The following is a 9,158-nucleotide window of genomic DNA, read 5'->3' as shown; positions in this document are numbered from 1 at the left end:
AAACAATACTGCAATAGTTATTGATGTCAAATTATAAAGCTCTGAAAAATACTTGGTTTCAATTAATATGAAATACACATACAATATACCAGAATAAATTTTAATAAGCCTAAAATATGTCATATCTATTTTTAAGTTATTAGTTATTTAAGCCAGTTAAAGCTTTATAGATATAGAACCTGCTTTTCAAACGAAAATGTCTTGGCCATTTGTATATTTTTCAGAATACCAAAAGAAATTTGGCCTTATTAAATTACTAATTGCTTTCCAAATCTCATGATTCCACCCAACACACACACACACACACACATACATATGCAATTTGGAGCCTTTGTGATAGAAAAGCAACAAACCATCGTCTTCAGAACAATCACTCATTGGCAGGGAATGTGTGTGCTTATATTAGATGGCTGTGGTCTTATCCATCTCCATCTAACACAATTCTATGAACTTTACCAATATATTATTTTGAAATAATTCTCATTTAAATGACCAGCCTGATTTATTTTTGTACATTTGTACACAGAAAGAAATCACAAGAAAATCCTTGTGAATTCCTCACATGCCAAGTTTCAACTCTGAGGGAATTTTTCTGATTATGTATGAATTCCTGGAAAAAAGGTTTATCATAGAAAAACTGGCAAAACCATCACTGTATTTGTGCTAAGAGGCGCCACTATAATGGGACTGTAGATCTAGAAATATGCCAGGAACAGAAGCTAAAACTATCACTGAACTAGCTAGAACTATTTAAACAAGGCAATAGATTATAAAGGTTTGTTTTTATGTTTTATTTTTAATAGTACTATACTGGACTGATATTAATCCATGATCTGAATTGTAAATAACTTGTTTTTATCTGGCCCTGATCTCATTTTTTCTCCAAAAATATTATTTTACAAGGGATTCAGTTATCACATTTCATTTGGCAACAAAAATGTGTTACCATTTTTAAAATGCTGATTTATTCTCACTCTCTGTCAAAAGCTGAGGAAGTGAAGGTTTCAGCAGTTCAAATAGTCAGACAGTAGATCAGACTTCAGTAATTACTAACAGAATCTCCCCATCCAGTGGCTGAACATGCTGTTCATGAGTTTTGCACATCGATATAAGCAAACTTGCACCGGCAACTGCTCCATCAGGTGAGCCACAAGAAAGCCTCCATTTGGCTGAGCCAGGAGTAAAAGCCATGCTGAGATTGACTGTAAAAAGAGATCTCCAAATGAAACAAAGACCATTTTCTTTCCCATAGCCACCCAAACCACCCAAATAACTCTGTTTTGTAGAAGTGACAGGCTAGCATACTAAGCCACATGCCACCTGTCCCAATATAAAGGCTGATTTTCAAAACCTCCTGCACCAGGATCTTCATCCAAAACTGTGTGTGTATATATACACATGAATTTAAATACCCAAATTACACAACTACATGTGCAAATTGTACAACATGTGTCTGATTTGTGTGCACAATTGTGGGAACTGCATGTATGATTTTGTGTGCGGCTTCAAGTGCCTCGAAAATCAGGCCTGTAATGTTGTTTCCAAAAGACCCATGTGTGAGGAGGTATTACTGTCAGGGAGAGTGACTGGACAGATGACAGAATCTTGTTCCATAAATCATACACTTTATCACAGTTTAGAGCAACTACACCTATATTTCCCCTTAGTGGTTCAGCAAGGTCACCCACTCTCAGCTTGCAACTTCCCAGCTGTTGCCTTTCTGGATGGAGACCCATGTCTTTCTCCCTTCTGACCAGGGTATTTCCAGGCTGCACAGTTCCCTGCCTTCACTGTGCATTTCCCAGCAAAGTCAGTCAGTCTAAACAAACGTACTTGTTTCTCTTCAGAGACTAATAACAGAGTGATTGCTCCGCAGTTCTTTCTAAGCAAGGTTACTTTATTCTTAAGGTAAAAAGCATTACAGAAAAAAGTATTATAAACAGTAAAAGAAAGCCTATATGCAGTTATGCATGCTAATAAGCTTACCAGGCATCACCCCACAGTAGGGATTTCTTTGTGGTTACAAGTTCATCAGAGTTTCATCTCAGAAAAAGCACAAAGAAAAAGAAAAATTGTATGGGGTCTCAGTAGGCCAATTCTTCCAATCCTCCCCTTAAGGATTAGACCAGGGATCCTGCCCGTTTGCTGGACCAGGAAGAAGTCCCTGAGTCAGTTTAAATATCAAGTGTAACTCTCAGCAACCCCATATTCGCACCCTACACCCTATTGTAATAATCTTTGTATAAAATATACCTTGTGAGATATTATTTGAAACTAAGAACTCACTAAAAGAAAAGGAGTACTTGTGGCACCTTAGAGACTAACCAATTTATTTGAGCATAAGCTTTTGTGAGCTACATCTCACTTCATCGGATGCATACTGTGGAAACTGCAGAAGACATTATATACACAGAGACCATGAAACAATACCTCCTCCCACCCCACTCTCCTGCTGGTAATAGCTTATCTAAAGTGATCACAGTGTGCAGTTTCCACAGTATGCATCCGATGAAGTGAGCTGTAGCTCATGAAAGCTTATGCTCAAATAAATTGGTTAGTCTCTAAGGTGCCACAAGTACTCCTTTTCTTTTTGCGAATACAGACTAACGTGGCTGTTACTCTGAAACCTAAGAACTCACTGATCACTAATACTATTGCATAATGTATACAAAGTCTGTCTTAAGAGTTATGGATATATGCTAGAATTATGAGTATAGTGTGTTTAAAGCAGGCATGTCAAGGGGAGTTGGTAAACAGGTCTGCCCTAGGCAAAGGAATGTGTTTGCTTCTCTGACCAGCAGCCCAGTTGTCAGGCAGAGGTAATGAAGGCATGTTCACATATCAGATTAATATATGGAACTAGCAAGTGGTGGAAGAGACAGCATGGCATCTATGCCCCAGCAGGAGAGAGAAGCATGGTCTGTGTTTTACTTTTCAAATAATGCTTTACAAGGGTTTATGGTCTATAAAGACGGGGTGGGGGGCGTGGACCTCAAGCAATAGACAAATTGAACCAACTGATTGTGTACACTTTTACTGGATTACAAAATGTATAGAATTAGGTCTTTTCTGAAAGTTAATGACACACTGGTGAATAGTATCATTGTGAATGATATTATATATTATTAGTATGTGTTAACACTATATGAGAAAACATGGATTCTGTATGCTTTTAATGTCTGTGACCAAACAGGAAGAAACAGGTTCCTTCCCAGACAGGAGAGAAGGCAGCTATCTCCCTGTCTCCAATGAGATTAAGCAAGGTGTAACCAAAAATAATGGAAGCCCTATTTACATAGAAATCAGCAAGGGGATGGGAAGTCCAGAGGATGGGAAGAACAGCATGAGGTCATCCTGTCTCTTGAGACAAAGTCAATGAATTTTGGAAGATATAACAAAGACAGACAGTATCTTTGTAATCCGTCATTAGACAAAAGAGGCCAGAGCTCTTGAAAGCTGAGTAAGATGGGTCCTTCAGACAAGGGGAGATTGAAGTCTCTGGAGACTAAACATAGGTGAGAAACCTGCTTAGGCAAAGATCTTTCCTTCGGAAGACAAGGGAAGCCAGCATCTTTACTTTTGTGGAAGGTCCTGACTAGGGGAAAGTCAGCAGAGCTGGGAAGTAGAATGACTGGTGAGAGAAACCATCTTGAACAAAGTCTGTACCTTTCTCGTTTGAGTTTTAGATGCATATTTTCACTTGTGTTTGCTTGTAACCCTTTCTGGCTTTATTCCTTTTTCATGGTATCACTTAACCTATGTCCTGTTGTTAATAAATTTGTTTTCTTTTACTATAAACCAACTCCATGCTGTGTTTGCAAGGAAGGGTGTATTTAGCCCAGTTAATAGCTGTGATGTGCTTTTGCCTCTTTAAAGGAACAAACAAACCTTATTATTTCTCTGTACTGTCCAGGAGCAGGCTGGCCATTACAGAGCATGCAGTTTGGGGAAAATTCAGGATTGGGAGTGTGTTGGGGTTACCTTGCTGGTTGTAACCAAGTCTGATGGAAGCCAGAGTTGGACTGTGGGGCTGTAGATAGGCTGCTGGGGTCAGAGCTGCTGAATCAGGGCTGGCTGCAAAGCACACAGACAAACATAATCTGTATGTTTATTGCTGATTGTAAGCATCCCAGGCTGAGAACCATAGCGGCAAAGCATTGTGAGGCACTCAGAGTTACATAGTAAGATGTGACACAACCCCTCACTGGTCTGGATTGCACCCCCAGAAAACCATGACACCAGGTTTTTATCCAAAAGTCTTCTCTTTCTCTGTTGGTCTTTGAACTAGTATATGCATATCTCCCCAGGTGGTGGTTTCAAAGGCTGATAATGGAAGAAGTTCATTAACATCCCTCCCTCTCTACTAGAGAAGATACATATGACACCACAACACCACATACACAACTGCATTTTTTATACAATGTATCCCAAAGGTATTAATCCTAATTCAATAAGGTTTAGATTAATTCAACAAAGTTTATTTTAATTCCATAAGGTTTGCTGGGGATATTTCAGGATATTGTCAGTCTGTCACACACCTATGACTATATTTACAGATTCTCCATTTTTAAACTAGTAACACTCCATAAATCAACAGGTAGCACAGAGTGATCTTCTAAAAGAAGGGCTCTGTACTTGGGAAGGGAGGATGAAAATTTATTTCCATCTGCTTTGATAAGGTCAGAAAAGAAGAAATTAATATTTTAAGTCAAGGCTCAGCCATTCAATTAGCTATTGTTCAGATGCTAATGAGAATGGTTTATTGCAGATGTTTCTATGAGTATAATGCAGCCAAATCATTCATTCTGCTGCACCGAGAAATTACATACAAATGAAGATGTGGGGAGGGGACATGGTAAATATTTGAAAAAGAGAACTTGAACACAGTGCCTATTTGTAAAACAAATCTAAATTAAAACTTTCAGTTGCAATTATTTTGAAGACCCTGGAATTTAGGGTTCTTTAGAAACAGGGATAGCAGGAAAGTGCCTTGAAGAATTTTGAACACTGGAAAGCTGAAGTTTCCAGACTGAATGAACCATTTTAGGTTCTGGGCAAATTTATAATTATGAAGGAGATTAAGGTTAAGGACAGTCACTGCAAAGGTATCATGGTGGGCTGGAGAGAAAGTGAAGGAAATAGCATTAGCAAGCAAGTTGTCATGCTGGAATATCCATGGTGTCAGGAGGAGGGTTGTCCTGCTTTTAGTTTGTCTAAACAACACAAGGTCACAGGAACTTAGTTAGCAATACCATGGGCAGTGGGTATAACAAGCTTTGGGAGGCTCAGCCTCCCCAAATATGCAGCCCACCTCCTGCCACTGGAAGTTCCCAAGAAATGGGGTGGCCACCAGCGCCTGGACCACGGCCCCACTCCCATTCGGCCTCTTCCCCCCGTGGCCCTGCCCTTGCTCCACCTCTTCCCACTCCCACTCTGCCTCTTCCCACGAGGCTTCCACCTGCCCACCGCTCGCTCCTCTCTCTCTGCCCTCTCTCCCTAGGCCCTCTCCACCCCTTCTCCCAAGACTCCCTCCCCCGCATACTGCTTGTTCCTCTCCATCCCCTCTCCCAAGGCCCTCCCACCTGCTACTTGTGCCTCTCTGCTCCCTCCCCTAAGGCCCCTCTGCCTGCCAGCACAGGGGAGAACAAGGGGCCACATGGCCTCATCACTTTTAAAAGTGGTTCTGCCTCTCACTGGCTGGCCCAGATGTGGGACTCCTGCTGGGCTGATGTGGAGCAACTCAGCTAAGGGGCAAGTGATGGAAGGAGGGGAAGGAGAAGGGTAAGCAGTGGGCAGGCAGGCCTCGGGAGAGGGGGCGAGGAGAAGCGAGCAGTGGGCCAGGGAGGCCTTGAGGAAAGGGGCAGAGCAAGGGCAGAAAGAGACAGAGTGGAGCGGGGCCTCAGGGCAGAGTGGAGACGGAGTGTGGGCAGGACTTGGGGCTTGGTGGCCCCCACATACTTCTAGGGAGCTTCCAGCACTCACACCCAGCCTCCCCAAATGCAAGAGTCACACACTGCCTATGAGCAATATCATGTCCTGAATAACTTCTCTTTTAATAAACGTGTTTTTCAGAGATCTCTAAAGATCCCTAAAGCATCCCCAGCTCTTCCATAGCATTCCAGCTGGTCCTACAGCTTCCTACACACCAACTTCAGCAATCATATTACAAGACATTTGTTGGGTCACAGCTACAGCTGAATTCAATGTCAAGTGCTCTTGGGACCATAGCACCAACCACATGGCAACATCTAAGGGCTTGTCTACACGGGACAGACACTTAGGAAAGTTCAGATGAATTATCTAGCAGTGAAGTTAGTGCACATAAATTAAAACACACTAAACTCTTGGAGGATTAAGCTATAACAAACTAAGGGCACATTACTTCTGAATGTGCCCTTAGTCCACATGAGGGTTTAAAGCACAGTAATTTATGTGCATTAACTCCATAATTTAAATTAATTTGTCTTAACTCCCCACAAAGACATACCCTCGGAGTTACAAATAATCTTATTACCTGAATGTATGATGAAGAAATGTATTAATAAACTATTAATTTCCTATCCCCATCAGCACTCCTCCTAGCCAATATGTGTAATAAAACACACTCTATAGTTAATTTACGGTCATTTAAAATTGAATTTGGAATCCAAGGCATTGAAAGTCTATACAAATCAATACATTTCACACTGTAAAATCTCTAGGGATGTCAAGAGAATTATACAAAGGATCAGTCAAAGATTCACAAAATGATATAGCTACATCCACCTACCAAACAAAGGCACCTGGCTGCAGCAATGGATATTATTTGTTCTAAATGAGCTATACTAATAAATGTATTTCACATAGTCCAGAGGCAAATAGTAAAAGTTGAAAGATGACCTGAAAAGGGAAAGCACTGAATTCCAGTGTCACTAATAGCCAGAGTCTGAGGCAGACAGAATCGGAAGTCATTAGGATAGAAAAGAGTTGACATACATAGGAAGCAGAAAAAGGAGCAGAGATGGGAGAGACACCGATGCAGATGGGGAGACATAGGGAGAGATACTTCAGAGGAGTAGGAAAGAGAAGGCTCATGGGGATGTAGGGATTTCTAGATACAATTTTTTAAAAATATGCTAGGAGTCTGAAAGCCATATGGGGGAAATGAAGAGGGGGAGGCCAATAGGCTGTTTATGATGTGGTGAATTTAGGTTACCTTTTCTGTCACCCCCTTAAAAAGACAATAGCCTGAAATCTATTTAGCCCACTTGTTTAGAAGATAAAGGTACAGTAAGGATTTTGGAAATATATTGCTAAGCACAGCTATTGGAGGCATTCGGCAGTTATTGGTAAAGCTATTGGAATGTGGTGCTTTACCTGCAAGTCCCATTTGTAGCATGTACTGTAAATAATTCCGTTAAAAAGAGTCTCCAACTAGTCTCTCTCTGTACAGATGTTCTAAACGTAGCATAGATTATAAAAACAAGAATACCAGAACATGTCTTAATATAACAATGACAAACTGAGCATAAGGAGACATTAAGAAATATTGCCATGCCTTTTTTCCCCCTTAAGTGACTTTAAACAACATATTGTATGCTTCTGTGGCTATGTTAGAGAACTAGGTCAAAAAATGGAGGTGGGGGGGCTGAAGGGTAAGGGGAGAGAGAAATATCCTCACAAAAATGCTCAGTGTGCACAACAGAGCTGTCTCTTCTCCAGCCAACATTATTCTCTTTTAAAACTATTTTATTGTATTAACGTTAAAATTGAGTTTTAGGGTTATTTACTAGTCACATTTTGACATTTAGAAAAATAGTTGCATACTGAGTAATATAATTAGATACAGAGACTTCTTGGTTGATGACTTTCTCCTGAAAAAATCAAGGATTCATGCTACCAATTCACTTAGGTCTATAGAGAGTGTTGGCTACCACTGGTTAATTATGTTCAGAAAATCTGTTGAAATTTTTTCCCCCAACTGAAAACAGGACATAACTTTTGCAGATCCCTTCCCTCCCATCCCCACTTTCTGTCTCTACCACTGACCATTAAAATTTGTCTGAAACACAGTCCCTCACAGAGGTAGATGGCATCAAACCAATTTATCCTCCCTTTTCTTAATCTGATTGCTTCTCTCGTCTCTCCCCACTCACTTCCATTATGTTTCTCTTCAGTGCCAACCTCTGGTTCTTTCTGAGAATGTGTCAAAGGGAAGATGGCTAATCTCCATGACTGAGACCCTCACTGAGGTTAGTCTCCAGGGAGTGCTTCTGGGTTCCCAGCTGCTATGGAAGTCACAGATGGCTGCAATGAGCAGAACCTTTCTTTCTCTCCTACCTCACTCCCATCTATATTTGGTGAGAAACACATCTAAAAGTAAAACTAAAAAAACAAGTATGTTTTCACTGATCCAGGAAGTATCAGCAATTGTGTAATCAGGTTTGTCCTCAAGTGGTTTCCAGTCTATCTTCTATACCAAAGACTTTTGGATAAACACCCCAAATGTGGAGAGTTTATTCTAATAGATAATTTGAGTCACTCATCATGAATGACCACGGATTAGCCTGTATCATTTGGATTAATGAGTGTAACTGTAGATAAAGGTTTAACAATACCTAACAGAATGCCTCAAATTCAGTACAAATTTAGAGCCTGATTAAGTGGGAGTACTCATAGTAAGTAAGTGATTGCAACCATGAGACCTTAATTAACCTTCAGGCTATTATTCTGCATAAAACATATGGATAGAAGCAGAGCTACAAAGTTCTATGATTTTGGAGAGAATAGGGGAAAGATTAAGGGGAAGATTTTCAAATGTTCCTGAGGGATTTAGGAGCACTAGACTCACTAACAGCAATTGGGCACTTTGGAAAATGTCCCCTTGAGATTTTCCTTGAAAAGGATTCACTTTCAATGCTAAAGGTTAAAACACAGAAAAAATAATTTATTGCAAGAGTTTTTTGGCCAGATTTTCAGAAGTGCTAAGCACCCACTAGCTCCCATTTTGAGCAATAGGAGCTGCAGAGCACTGTTGAAAATCTGGCACTACCAAAATATAACAACAATAATAATAATCAAATAAATCAGAAAGTTCACATTATTTTAGATATAAGTATCTTTCTGATCTAGAAAACAGTGCTGAACATTTGCAGACCTGGAAATACATCTAACAACTG

The 9,158-nt window shown here is 40.3% G+C and overlaps 1 protein-coding gene across 1 annotated transcript in view; it reads right to left on the bottom strand.

Moving 5' to 3' along the window:
• Positions 1-9,158, bottom strand: part of RSPO2 (R-spondin 2) — a 171,727-nt gene that overhangs the window by 29,985 nt on the left and 132,584 nt on the right. The gene's annotated exons all lie outside the window — the stretch shown is intronic.

This window comes from Lepidochelys olivacea (assembly GCF_965140295.1).
Source record: "Lepidochelys olivacea isolate rLepOli2 genome assembly, chromosome: 2".
In the NCBI taxonomy this organism is placed as follows: Eukaryota; Metazoa; Chordata; order Testudines; family Cheloniidae; genus Lepidochelys; species Lepidochelys olivacea.
This window is presented reverse-complemented; position numbering and strand designations above follow the sequence as displayed.